Genomic DNA, 14527 nt, shown 5'->3' with positions numbered 1-14527 from the left:
TATTATTATTATAAAGTTATTGGCTTTTTCGTCCCACTAACTACTTTTTTTTAACGGTTTTTGGAGACGCCGAGGTGCCGGAATTTAGTCCCACAGGAGTTCTTTTACGTGCCAGTAAATCTATCGACACGAGGCTGACATATTTTAGCACCTTTAAATACCACCGGACTGAGCCAGGATCGAACTTGCCAAGTTGGGGTCAGAAGGCCAGCGTCTCAACCGTCTAGAGCCACTCAGCCCAGTGATTTGCCCTTCAAATAGGAGAACAAGGAGTGTAATTTTTATATGTTTAATAGATCATTATTGTTGACCATCAGGCCTTCAAATGTGTAATTTTTCTATGTTGAACAGATCACTGTTGTTGACCACCAGGCCTTCAATCGTGTCCTTGAAATACAGCCAGGTAATTAGAATCCCACTAATGGTAGGGACACAATAATAACTAACTTATGTTGTAATGGTCCACCTTTTCAATATTATATTATGCAATGTTTACATTACATTTCTAATCTAGGAACTAGTTTCAACCTTGGCTGGCCATCATCAGCCATAATACAAAACTGTACAAACACATCTAATGACTAAAACAAATGTATAATAATAAAAATTTCGTGTGACTGTTTCTAGCCGAGTGCAGCCCTTGTAAGACAGACCCTCCGATGAGGGTGGGCAGCATCTGCCATGTGTAGGTAACTGTGTGTTATTGTGGTGGAGGATAGTGTTATGAAACAAATGTATGAACATACACAAATGACATAAAGGTACTAAAAGCATCTGGGATGTACTATGTGCACAACACGTAAAATATATGATGAATTTAAAATAAGGCTCTAAAATCCTTAGATGCATTGCATCGTGCTAAAATATTTCATTAATGCTTCCTGTTAAAATATTTTGAAAAACAATTAAAAGTTCCTCTGTTGGAAATTGTCAATGGTTGAGTCAAGGACGGCACACGGAGATATGATAAATAGCTGGCACATTCTTAGATTGCAGCTGGTAGAGATTCGCAATTCAATTCGATGTCCATGAAGTCAACCTAAATAAATGATAGTCAAAAATTAATTAACTAAAAGGAGGGAGTGTGCTAATAAAATGGCACAAGTTATATGGGACTTAACTTTCGTTGTGGCACGTGGTGCATTGTCTACTGTTGTGTGCTTTGTACTAATGGGGAGGAGTTGAGATACAGAGGGAAAATGGAAAGGGAGAGGGCAGGGCTTGGAGAGAGGAGAGGGCAGGGAAGGCGAAGGGGGATTAAGGCGGGGCCCAAGGATGCAGGAAAACAGATGCTCATGACGATAGGTGCTGTGAATAGTATGAAAAATTGAATTACGACTTTTTGGTTTGACGTTTCTAAAAATGGGAATTAGAAGGTTAAACAGGATATTTGGCTTTTCTGAAATGTCATTAAGATTATACATTGGGTTAAAATATTGATCTACACATATGAAGCAGCTTTCTATAACAATGAGGAGGGGTCCTTTGTTGATGATTTTGAGAGTCTTCATATCTTGTTTTATGTTTGTGAATTTGTGATTATAGCCATGCATATGCTCTCCCACAGATGAAAATCTATTGTACTTCAGAGCATTAAATTGTTCTGAGTATCTTATATTATAGCTCCTTCCAGTCTGTCCAATATACGAAGAATAACAACTGTTGTAATGAATCCTGTACACTCCTGATTTTGAAAAACTATTGAACTTTCTTTTTCTTTTTTTTGTTTTGCTATTTTGCTTTACGTTGCACCGATACAGATAGGCCTTATGGCAACGATGGGATGGGAAAGGCCTAGGAATGGGAAGGAAGCGGCCATGGCCTTAATTAAGGTACAGCCCCAGCCCCAGCCCCAGCATTTGCCTGGTGTGAAAATGGGAAACCACGGAAAACCATCTTCAGGGCTGCCGGCAGTGGGATTCGAACCTACCATCTCCCGGATGCAAGCTCACAGACTATTGAACTTGTTTATGGATGTGGCATTATGTCAGACTTCTACATTCCTATTATTGCTTTCAAATACTACTTTTACATAGTGCTTTTTAAAGATGTTCGTGACTTTGAAAATTTGTTCATTGAACGTAAAAGTGGAAAAGGAGGAGTTTTGTTTATACTTTTTTCAAAGTGGTTGAGGGACAATATTTATATTTGTTGATTATGATGATGATGCTTGTTCTTTAAAGGGGCTTAATATCGAGGTCATCAGCCCATAATGGTACGGGGCCGATGACCTTCGATGTTAGGCACCTTTAAACAACAAGCATCATCATTATCATCATAATGGTATGAAATGAGATGAAATGGAATGAAAAATTAAAAGTCCAAAATCCTCCACTGACCAGAATAATGAATGGATGGATATGAATTTAAAACAATTAGTATATCCGACCTGCAATGTCTCGCATTCACAGAAACTGACATGAAACAATAGTATTTAGATATATAATTGGATTGAGGAGGACAACGAAATGGGTGGAGGAGGTTAAGCAGGATGCAGAAGAAATTAAAATAACACCAGAATTGATCCTCAACAGAAAGAAGTTCAGAACTCTAGTAGATGACTACAAATTCTATCAAGAACAGCGGAAGAACAGGCCCATGTTTTCCATGTGCGAATTTCATTACCTGTGAGTAGTACCATACTGTGTAGAATGCGGCGAGTCTACGCTACTTTTGATTAGTACCGCAAACATGACAAATCCCATGGTTCTACTTTCCTAGCGATAATAACCACTATGAGTATAAGTATTTGGAAAAACTGATCCAATCCAATGGACTAGACAAGGAGGCAAACAAGGAAAGAGCTAGAAAATTGGAACTGGCCTACAGACTGACACAACAGGTACAATAAACGGGCAATATCCTACAAATACAAAATTAAACACTACAACGTTGTTGTAAAACCAGAGGGGCGGTACGGTTCAGAATGCCTTATCTTAAATAAAAGAGGGGAACTGAAAGAAATCGAGAAGGAAAGGAAAATTCTGAGGAAAATTCTTGGACCTCAGAAAACGACGGATGGTACATGGAGGAAAAGGAGAAATGAGGATCTCTACAAGTATTCCGAAAAGATCACGGACACAATGTGAAACAAAGACTGAAATTTTATGGACACCTCGTCAGAATGAATGACAACCGCCTGACTAAAAGAATATTTAAATATATAATTGGATTGAGGAGGACAACGAAATATGTTGAGGAGGTTCAGAAGGAAGCAGAAGAAATTAAAATAACACTAGAATTGATCCTCAACAGAAAGAAGTTCAGAACTCGAGTACATGACCACAAATTCCATGAAGAGCAGCGGAAGAATAGGCTCAAATTTGTAATATCTGAGGAGCAGAGAAAAATAAGGAGTGAAAAAATGAAGAAATTCTGGGAAGAGAAAAGAAGAAGACTGGCCAGAAAGCATTAAGTTTCAGACAGTCCACAGTTGGGCAAATTCGGAAGCAAGAAGAAAGAAACTGTTGTATCCATTAGATTTAGCAATATTATGAACAGTGTTCAACTCATTTTTGAGGTCTCTCCGGAACATTGAAGGCTTGGTACCCCAAGCTCTTGTATGCTGCTCATTTGCGAATTTTAGAATCTTGACAGATTGTAGTGACTGTTTGGATAGGTTTTCTGAAAATCTTATATCTTAAGGAGCCTGGATTGGATGCCTGATAATATTAATTTTCTGTTGAATTTCAGATTCAAGTGTGAATTTTGTATGTGGACCAATGCTATTTAGATTAATGAGAGCGTAACAGTACCTGTTACGCTCTCATTCATAATTACTATAGTGTCATCTACATATCTTGCCCAGAAAAGGATATTGTCACAGTTATTATTATTATTATTATTATTATTATTATTATTATTATCATCAGTTTTGGTATGCTCGAAAAAATCCAAGTAAATCTCAGCCAAGAGAACTGAGGCGGCAATCCCATAGGCAGTTCTTCTTGTTCATAAATAAAGTTATCAAAAGTGAAATAATTGTTGTTTGTAACTAATTCAAGGATAGACATGGAATATTATATTTCTAATATACTTAGGCCGCTGTATTTACTTAAATTGTTTTGAATGAAAGGGTATATCTTCAAAATTTGTATACTAATATACTTGTTTAAACCACATCCGGGGAACTGGAGTTGGACATTGATGATGATGATGATGATATACATGTTTACAATATTGATTGAATGAAGAGAATGATTGGATTGAACATTCATCATCAGTTTTCCACTCCAGTTGCCCGGGTGTGGTTTACGAGCACTCTCCACTTCTGTCTGTCCATGTACCACTCTTCTCTCAAGACGACATCCCAGCTGACTCCTCTTGTTCCTATGTCCTCTTTCACTTGGTCCAGCCATCTCTTCCGGCCACAACTGTGTGTAGCCATTGGTTTGCTGTCCTTCTATCGTCCATTCGTTTGACATGGCCAAACCATTTCAAACGGGCCCTTGTCACTTTTTCATTCAGGGATGGGTACACACCAGCTTCCTTCCTTATTCTTTCATTCCTTACCCTGTCCCTTTTTGTCTTCTGTACCACAGTTCGTAGGAACTTCATTTCTGCGGCTTGTAGTTTGCTATCCACTTGTTGGGTTGTTGTGCAGGTTTCTAGGCCATATGTTATTATGGGGGTGAAGTATGATTGGAATAGAATCTGCTTTGATCTTAAGGGAACTTGTTCGTTCCAGAGGAGGTTCCGAACTTGATGGTAGAACTGAGCTGATTTTTGAATGCGGTTGTTAATCTCATGCTGTATTCTGTTATCACTTGAAATGATGCACCCAAGATATTTACACTGGTCTACTGTTTCCAGCTGTGTACCTTCCAGCATTATTTTTCCTTTCTTCTTCTGCCTGTTGACAGACATAGTAACAGTTTTCGATTTATTTATTGATAATCCGTGTGCTTTCAAATGTTCATTCCAGGTGTTCAGCCTCTCTTGGACTTCCTTCTCTGTATTTCCCCAAATTACTACATCATCTGCAAATGCAAATGCATTGATGTCCATATTGTTTTTCTGCTTAATTTCTTTCATGACTTCATCCATGACGGTGATAAAAAGTAAGGGTGAAAGGGTACTGCCTTGTTGCACTCCTTTAGTCGTTTGGAACCAATCAGAATTACCGTTTCCTATCTGAACGCAGCTGCAGCAGTCTTCGTAAAGCATTTTAACTTTCTGGATAAGCCCTTTGGGTACATTTTTCTTTCTTAAGCATTCCCATATAGTCTTCCTTGGAACACTATCAAATGCTTTTTCGAGATCCAAAAACACTAGTGTTAAGTCTTTGCCCTTCTCCCAATGCTTTTCTAACAGTATTCTAAGTGCAAATATGAGATCGGTAGTTGATCGGTGTTCTCTGAATCCATATTGTTCTTCCTGTAGTTGTGGTTCTATTATTTTCCTTAGCCTTTTTTCAAGTATTTTCTCAAATATTTTCAAACCATGGGACAACAAAAGCGATCCCTCTATAATTGCTACATTTCTTCCGGCTTCCTTTTTTGAAGAGAGGTATTATTATTCCCTTTTTCCAATCATCTGGGCCTTTCCTAGCCTTCCATATTGCATTAATTACTCTATGAAGCCACTGTATTCCTATTGCACCAGTTGCTTTGATCATATCTGCACTGACTTCATCAAATCCTGTTGATCTTTCTTTGGGCATACTATTAAGGGCCATCTCTACTTCCTTCCATGTTGGCGTGCTCTCTTGGTCAGGCTCATCATTGCAGCTTAAACTGACCTGCGTGGTTACATCATTGGAGTCTTTCCCAGTACTGTTGTATAAATTATCAAAATAGGATTTCATGATCTTCCTTATTTCTGTCTCTTCCCTAACTATGTTACCGTCTGGTTCCTCTATTGCTGTTATGTATTCATTGTCTGTTCTTATATTTCGTATTGTTCGGTAAAGTAGTTTAGAATTAGCTTTGCTGTCTTGCTCTAGTTTATCTGTGAAATCAGTCCAAGCTTTCCGATTTTCTTCGGCCACAATTTTCTTTACTCGTAGCTTCTGATCTCTGTATTTCTGCTGCAGTTCGTTTGCTCTAGATTCAGTCCTTTGACTTCCTTTTTGCATTTCTTTGTCTCTGGCTTTCCTGGTTTCATTTTTCCCTTTCACAGCAATCTTCACCCGATCGTTCCACCAAGGAGTTTCTTTTGCCTTCATTTTGCTATTAGTTTTACCACAAACTTCTACTGCAGCTCCGACAATGCTTTCTTTGAATCTAGTCCACTCGATGTTGCCTTCTTGTAATGCATCTGACGGTAATTTATTGGTCACTTTTTTTGTGTATTCAACTTGTTTCTCTGCCTTCTTTAGCTCCCATGTCTTTATTTTTGGTTTCCTGTGTTTCTGAGGTCTATAAATTTCAATGTGCTTTATTGTTGCGAGGAGAAGTCTGTGGTCACTGTCCAGGCTTTCACTTGGTATAACTCTGACATCACATATGGTCTTTCCTGCTTCATTGTCTGATATAAAATAATCTATCAGAGTTTTAGTATCTCCATTCCAACAATATCTTGTTAGTTTATGACTTAGCTGCTTCTGAAACCAACTGTTGCTTATTCTCAAGCCATTCCTTACACATAGATTTAGAAGACTTTCTCCTTCTGGGTTCCTGTCTCCATAACCATGTGGACCTACAGTAGTACATTTTCATATCCAAGCCTGTCTGATCCAACTCCCATTACTATGATATTTTCCTCTCTTTCTATAGCTTCTTCTAAATCAGCTCGGAATTGTTCTTTTTCCTCTTCGTTAAACTTTTTAATTTATCGATCAAACCTTCAGTGTTTTTACCAGATTTTTTAGACAAAAATTTATAGTTCCTTCTTGAAAAGCTTAATTCTCTGAGTTCTATTTTCTAAAAATATAGCCACCCATTCAGTCACACTTTTGTCTAGACTAATTGCACTCGCATAGCTGCCAACCCTTCCGATTTACCCGGAAACTTTCCGTTTTTTAACTCGTCTTCCGATTTTCAGATTTATTTTTACTTCTTCCTATTTTTGACCAATATAACCTCCAGTACGGCCAATACTTTTCCCCTAGGATAAATTCCTATGTGAAATTTACGAAACCTCATTTTCAAGCGTATTTATTTGATGCTTTATTTCATGAGTGTTTCGTCCTTTGCCTGCGTGTATCGTGTTTCCCGCTGACCACAACAGCGTGTGTGCTTCATACAGCAGGGGATTCGGGACGGCAATCTTCCTGCAAGCAAGACAAACTAGTGCGCGACAGCGACTCAGTTAATCGGGATGAAAAAATGAGTTCTTTATTGTGTTGTTTACGCGTTGTTAACAATGTTTCTGTTCGTAGTTTCATCGGAGTTCAATCAATCAACATCAATCAATCACTACTGATCTGCATTTAGGGCAGTCGCCCAGGTGGCAGATTCCCTATCTGTTGTTTTCCTAGCCTTTTCTTAAATGATCGCAAAGAAATTGGAAAATTATTGAACGTCTCCCTTGGTAAGTTATTCCAATCCCTAACTCCCCTTCCTATAAACGAATATTTGCCCCAATTTGTCCTCTTGAATTCCAACTTTATCTTCATATTGTGATCTTTCCTACTTTTAAAGGCACCATTCAAACTTATTCGTCTACTGATGTCCTCCCACACCATCTCACCACTGACAGCTCGGAACATACCACTTATTACATGTGATAAAATTCATTTTTGGGTCCATATTGAAAATATTTGTATTAAATAACACTTGAATGTTTTATTATTCATCCACCTATTCAATACAACACATTCTCCTTTCTCCCAAGTCTTCTCAGCCCAAACTTCGCAACATTTTTGTAATGCTACTCTTTTGTCGGAAATCACCCAGAATAAATCGAGCTGTTTTTCTTTGGATTTTTTCCAGTTTTTGAATCAAGTAATCCTGGTGAGGGTCCCATACACTGGAACCATACTCTAGTTGGGGTCTTACCAGACATGTATACGCCCTCTCCTTTACATCCTTACTACAACCCCCAAATACCCTCATAACCATGTGCAGAGATCTATACCCTTTATTAACAATCATATTTATGTGATTACGCCAATGAAGGTCTTTTCTTATTTTAACACCTAGGTACTTACAATGATCCCCAAAAGGAACTTTCACCCCATCAACACAGTATTTAAAACTGAGAGGACTTTTCCTATTTGTGAAACTCACAACCTGACTTTTAACCCCGTTTATCTCCTCGAAGATTGTATAAATTACGCTATGAAAAATCAGTACAATCGGGCGCACCCTGGGCAACGTTGCAAATTAGCAGCGGTGGATTCATCCACTACCGGTCAACACAGAAGCAGTAATCCTCCTAAGGGTCTTTTTTAAGACCACTTGTTATGGTCTCGATAAACATTGAGAGTTTTTCGTGTGCCAAAGAGACCTTATTGGCTGACTTGTGTAAGGAATGTAAATGTGACATTCTTCTAGTGCAAGAGACTCACCGGGGCTACAACAGCCATCGACCCAAAATCGCAGGCATGGAGCTTGTTCTGGAAAGGCCCCATGATAAATTCGGTAGTGCCATTTTCACCAGACCAAACCTAAATATCACATTAACCTCACTAACTGAAAGGGATGACATCGAGATTATTTCTGTATGTACGCCACACTTTAGCGTTACTTCTGTATACAAGCCTCCCAATGTTGACTTCACGTTTGAAGAACCTATTAACTTTAATTACCAGGGCGTAAATTTCATCCTTGGCGATTACAACTGCCGAAGCACATCTTGGGGATACCCAGATTCAGATACCAATGGAGATAAATTGGAAACCTGGGCAGAGAATCATGATCTTCATCTAATTCATGATCCAAAGCTACCAGCATCTTTCAATAGCGGTCGGTGGAAGAGAGGCTACAACCCTGACAATATTTTCGTGTCATCAAAAGTTGCTGAGAGTTGTGTGAAGATGATGGGTAAGCCCATCCCATCTACCCAACATAGACCTGTAATCTGCAAAGTGAATGCCATGGTAGTGTCAGAGGAGGTACCTTTCAAGCAAAGGTTTAATTTTCAGAAGGCCAATTGGGAAAGATTCACCAACGAGCTTGATATAGAAGTTGCCAAGATCCCACCGAAACCTGAGATGTACGAGGCATTTGTCAAATGCGTCCAGACAGCCTCTAGAAGGGCCATTCCAAGAGGTTGTAGAACAAATTACATACCAGGAATGACTGATGACAGCAAACAGCTGATGAACCATTACAAAGATCTTTTTTGAGGCTGACACTTTTGCTGATGAAACTATCCAGGTTGGTGAGGAATTGCTGCAAACTATCTCAAAAAATCGCAAAGTTAAGTGGACCTCACTGGTAGAGAATCTGGACATGAAGTTGAACAGTAGGCGAGCCTGGAATCTCCTGAAAAACCTCAGTGGTGACCTAACAGAACCTAGAAACTTCACCACAATCATAGCAGACCAGATTGCAACCCAGTTACTCATGAACAGGAAGATTAAAGGTCGGAGTACACGGGAGCAACTGGAACAAACCCCAGGAAGTGAGAACCATAATCTCCAAGAACCCTTCACCTTGAATGAACTAAGGTCTGTCATCTCCACCTTGAAATTAAATAAGGCTGCTGGCATCGATGATAACAAAGTAGAACAGATCAAGAAATTTGGCAGGACTACTCTGCAATGGCTGCTTACAATGATTAATGAGTGTGCATCTAAGCTTTATATTCCCAAGCTCTGGAGGAAAGCTCGAGTGGTTGCACTACTTAAGCCTGGTAAGGAGCCAAACGATCCTAAAAACTTTCACCCAGTATCATTGTTATGTCATTGTTTCAAGGTCTTCGAGCGCCTTATTCTTAACCGAATTAGTGGCATCCTCGAAGGAAAGTTCATTCCTCAACAAGCTGGTTTTCGACCTGGAAAGTCATGCTGCAGTCAAATCCTGAACCTTACTCAACACATCGAGGATGGTTTTGAACAGCGTAAGGTAACTGGAGTTGCCTTTGTTGACTTAACAGCTGCTTATGACACCATCAACCACAGGAAGTTACTGAGGAAAATTTACCAGCTCACTAATGATTATCAACTAACATCTCTTATTGGCATTCTCCTGCAGAATAGAAGATTCCAAGTCTCTCTCCATGATAAGAAGAGCAGATGGCGCGTACAAAAGAACGGTTTACCTCAAGGCAGTGTGCTAGCCCCTGTGCTCTTTACACTAATGATCAGCCCATAATGGAACATACCAGGCTTTTCATCTATGCTGACGATACTGCAGTGGCTGCCCAAGGAAAGACATTTGAAGAGGTGGAGGAAAAGTTGACTTCTGCACTAGATACTCTTGGCTCTTACTATGAAGGCAATCATCTAAAGCCAAATCCCAACAAGACTCAGGTGTGCGCATTTCACTTAAGGAATAGAGAAGCTCGGCAGGAACTGGACATTATATGGCAAGGCAAACTACTAGAACATTGTCCAACACCTGTGTATCTAGGTGTTACTCTTGACCGAACACTGTCCTTCAAGAAACATTGTCACAACACCAGGCTGAAAGTTAGTTCACGGAACAATATTTTGAGAAAGCTCACAGCCACCACCCGGGGAGCAGCCCTCACGTTCTGAGAACCTCTGCTCTTGCTTTGTGTGTGTCCGCTCCAGGAAATGACCTTCCCTACCCTATTTGGAGATCTTTTAATCGTCTTAGGGTGGGTGTACCTCTTTGCAAGACCAACATGCAAAAATGGGCCATACTTCCAGCTGATGGAGACGCATCCTGCGAGTGTGGTGTAACTAGATCCGAACCACCTGCTCATCTGTCCCCTACTAGAAGATCCCTGCACTACACAGGACCTGATCGAGGCGAACAACAAGGCCATCGGAGTTGCTACATTTTGGAAATGCTGACCGGACACAGAATGATGATGATGACGCCGTTTATCATCATACCATCGCCCACTGTCCATCTCACAACACTATCAAGGTCACCCTGCAGCCGTTCACAATCTTGTAACTTATTTATTACTCTGTACAGAATAACATCATCTGCAAACAGCCTTATCTCTGATTCCACTTCTTTACACATATCATTGATATATATAAGAAAACATAAAGGTCCAATAATACTGCCTTGAGGAATTCCCCTCGTAATTATTACAGGGTCAGATAAAGCTTCGCCTACCCTAATTCTCTGAGTTCTATTTTCTAGAAATATAGCCACCCATTCGGCCACTCTTTTTTCTAGTCCAATAGCACTCATTTTTGCCAGTAGTTTGCCATGATCTACCCTATCAAATGCCTTAGATAGGTCAATCGCAATGCAGTCCATTTGGCCTCCTGAATCCAGGATATCTGCTATATCTTGCTGGAATCCTACAACCTGAGCTTCAGTGGAATAACCTTTTCTAAAACCGAACTGCCTTCTATCAAACCAGTTATTAATTTTGCAAACATGTCTAATATAATCAGAAAGAATGCTTTCCCAAAGCTTACATGCAATGCATGCCCAACTGACTGGCCTGTAATTTTCAGCTGTAGGCCACGTGTTTCTTCTTGCGTTTCTATGCTTTCCTCCTCTCTCAAGGTTGTATCTTAATAATGTATGGGACATATTGAATTGTTTTGTATGTGGTAGTTTCATGTATTTAAGTGCATAATTTTAATGAGTTGAATGTTTTAAGGAGGTTTTGTTGGTGGCAGTTTCTGGTATTTTCTCTTCTCATTATGGTTAAAAAATATAACAAACGCTATCTCCTAGTGTTCAGAGATATCTACAAATTTCCGTTCATTTTACTGTCTGATAAAGGAAACTACCTATTTTCTCACATAATTAATGCCCTTGCATAATTTACGCATCCCAATCTTTTTGGGCCCAAAGTAGAGAAAAAGAAATGTTCACGTATTTGACGCACCCACAACTTCGAACATCCATCACGCAGGTCCAGATGTGTTTCGATCCTTGTCTATCCCTTCCAATCTTCCCATCCTTCTGCAAGGCCCCTCTTCATGATAGCAGGTGGGGCCAGCCTGGGTGAGGTACCGGTCCTCCTCCCCAGTTGTATCCATGACCCAAAGTCTCACGCTCCAGGACACTGCTCTTGAGGCTGTAGAGGTGGGATCCCTCATTGAGACCGAGGGAAACACAGACCCTGGAGGGTAAACGGAAATAAAGATGTCAACTACTCAAATGGCAGCCTTGCTACTGCAAAAGCGGGAATTCCAAATACAGGGCAACGCGCTGTTATTAGCCAGCAGGAAATCCCACTGCACTAGTTCAGTGAGAGAATCAGCCCAGAAGTGACTAGTGACGTTCTTATTCCAGTCTGTTACAAACATATTTTACGAGTGTTTCAGGTACGGGACATTCTATGATCTCAAAATTGTTTGTTAGTCAAAAGTAATACTGCATCATACAAATTTGCGGTGATCAGTTACGCCGAAACACGGGATTAGGGCAGTGGGCAACAAGTATTCAGTGTCCAAATGCAACGTGCGCTACCGCGGTAACAGAGAAGTGCACTTCAGGCGACCAACAAATTTTGCAAAGCATTTCACGGACCAAAAGGCAGCAAGTTTCCGCAAGTAGAAGAGGATCTGCTTAAATATATATGATTTTGTTACGCAACGTTGGATAAGCCGTTTCTCACGAAATGCTGTATTTTAAAGAATGACAAATAGCTGCTGCACATAGAATCAGTGTCTCGGATTTGACGGTTAGCTGAGGCTTGATTGATTATATGAAGAGAAATGGACTTTCTCTTTGACGAAGAACAACATTATGCCAAACAATGATGAATGATTTCCACCATTTTCATCGCATTGTGATTGAGAAGCGTAAAGTGATCTCACAAATAAGAACCGCAGGTCAGATGCCAATCACTTTCCACATGCCATAAACTCGAACAATCTATAAGAAAGGAACCCATCAAGTGTTATCCTACGCACTACCCAGAAAGTCTTCAAAAAGTGAGCAAATTTATTTTCTTAAGAAAGCTCTTCCTTGCTTGTGCTAATCTGCATTTTATGTCCTCCTTACTTCTTTCATTGTTAGTTATTTTACTACCCAAGTAACAATATTCATCTACTACCTTTAAGACTTCATTTCCTAATTTAATATTTCCTGCATCACCTGCCTTCGTTCGACTGCACTCCATTACTTTTGTTTTGGACTTATTTATTTTCATCTTGTACTTCTTACCCAAGACTTCGTCCATACCATTCAGCAGCTTCTCGAGATCTTCTGCAGTCTCAGATAAAATAACAATATCATCGGCAATCTCAAGGTTTTGATTTCCTCTCCTTAGATTGTGATTCCCTTTCCAAATTCCTCTTTGATTTCCTTTACTGCCTGTTCTATGTAAACACTGAAAAGGAGAGGGGATAAACTGCAGCCTTGCGTCACGCCTTCCTGGATTGCTGCTTCTTTTTCAAAGCCCTCGATTCTTATCACTGCAGACTGACTTTTATACAGATTGTAGATAATTCGTCGTTCTCGGTATCTGATCCCAGTCACCTTCAGAATCTTAAATAGCTTGGTCCAATCAACATTATCCAATGCCTTTTCTAGATCTACAAATGCCATGTACGTGGGTTTGTCCTTCTTGATTCGATCCTTTAAGATCAGACATAAAGTCAGGATTGCTTCACGTGTTCCTACATTTCTTCTGAAGCCAAATTGATCTTCTCCCAACTCAGCTTCAACTTGTTTTTCCATCCATCTGTAAATAATACGTGTTAAAATTTTGCAGGCATGACATACTAAACTAATGGTGCGGTAGTTTTCACACCTGTACTTTTGTGTGGAGCATGGCATTGTATGGAAGTGAAACATGGACGATAACTATCTCAGAAAGAAAGAGAATAGAAGCTTTTGAAATATGGTGTTACAGAAGAATGCTGAAGGTGAGATGGATAGACCGAATCAGGAATGAAGAGATACTGAATCAAATTGGCGAGAGAAGATTGATTTGGCTAAATTTGACGGGAAGAACAGATAGAATGACAGGACACATCTTAAGACATCCAGGACTTGTTCATTTGGTTTTTGAAGGAAGTGTAGGTTGTAACAATGGTAGGGGTAGACCAAGGTATGAATATGATAAGCAGATTAGAGCAGATGTAGGATGCAATAGTTGCGTAGAAATGAAAAGGTTAGCACAGGATAGATAGATAGATAGATATGATTTATTTTAACTGGCAAAGTTAGGGACACGTGTCCCTGTCTTACACTTAACCAGTGAAATACATAATTAACATAAAAATATATAACATACTGAATAAATGAAAAAAAAAGAGACAAACAAATTACTACGGTACTGTGCTATCCTGCTGTACATAAAAATAACTATTATAATACACAATATAAATTAACATTTTGCTTCTTACGAAGAAATTAACATACAACAAAGAACGAATTACAATTTCAATAATAATAATAATAATAATAATAATAATAATAATAATAATAATAAATATAGATAAACCTACTAATATTTACAATTAATTTGTCCAATTCCAGAAGTATATCACATTGACGAATGTTCAGTTTTCATGTGTTTACTGTGG

General features: G+C 39.3%; 1 protein-coding gene across 2 annotated transcripts in view; it reads right to left on the bottom strand.

The window, feature by feature from the left end:
* LOC136866081 (FHIP family protein GK23746) overlaps nt 1-14527 on the bottom strand; it is a 607505-nt gene that overhangs the window by 32652 nt on the left and 560326 nt on the right. The gene's annotated exons all lie outside the window — the stretch shown is intronic.

This window comes from Anabrus simplex, chromosome 3, assembly GCF_040414725.1.
Source record: "Anabrus simplex isolate iqAnaSimp1 chromosome 3, ASM4041472v1, whole genome shotgun sequence".
Lineage (NCBI taxonomy): Eukaryota > Metazoa > Arthropoda > Insecta > Orthoptera > Tettigoniidae > Anabrus > Anabrus simplex.
This window is presented reverse-complemented; position numbering and strand designations above follow the sequence as displayed.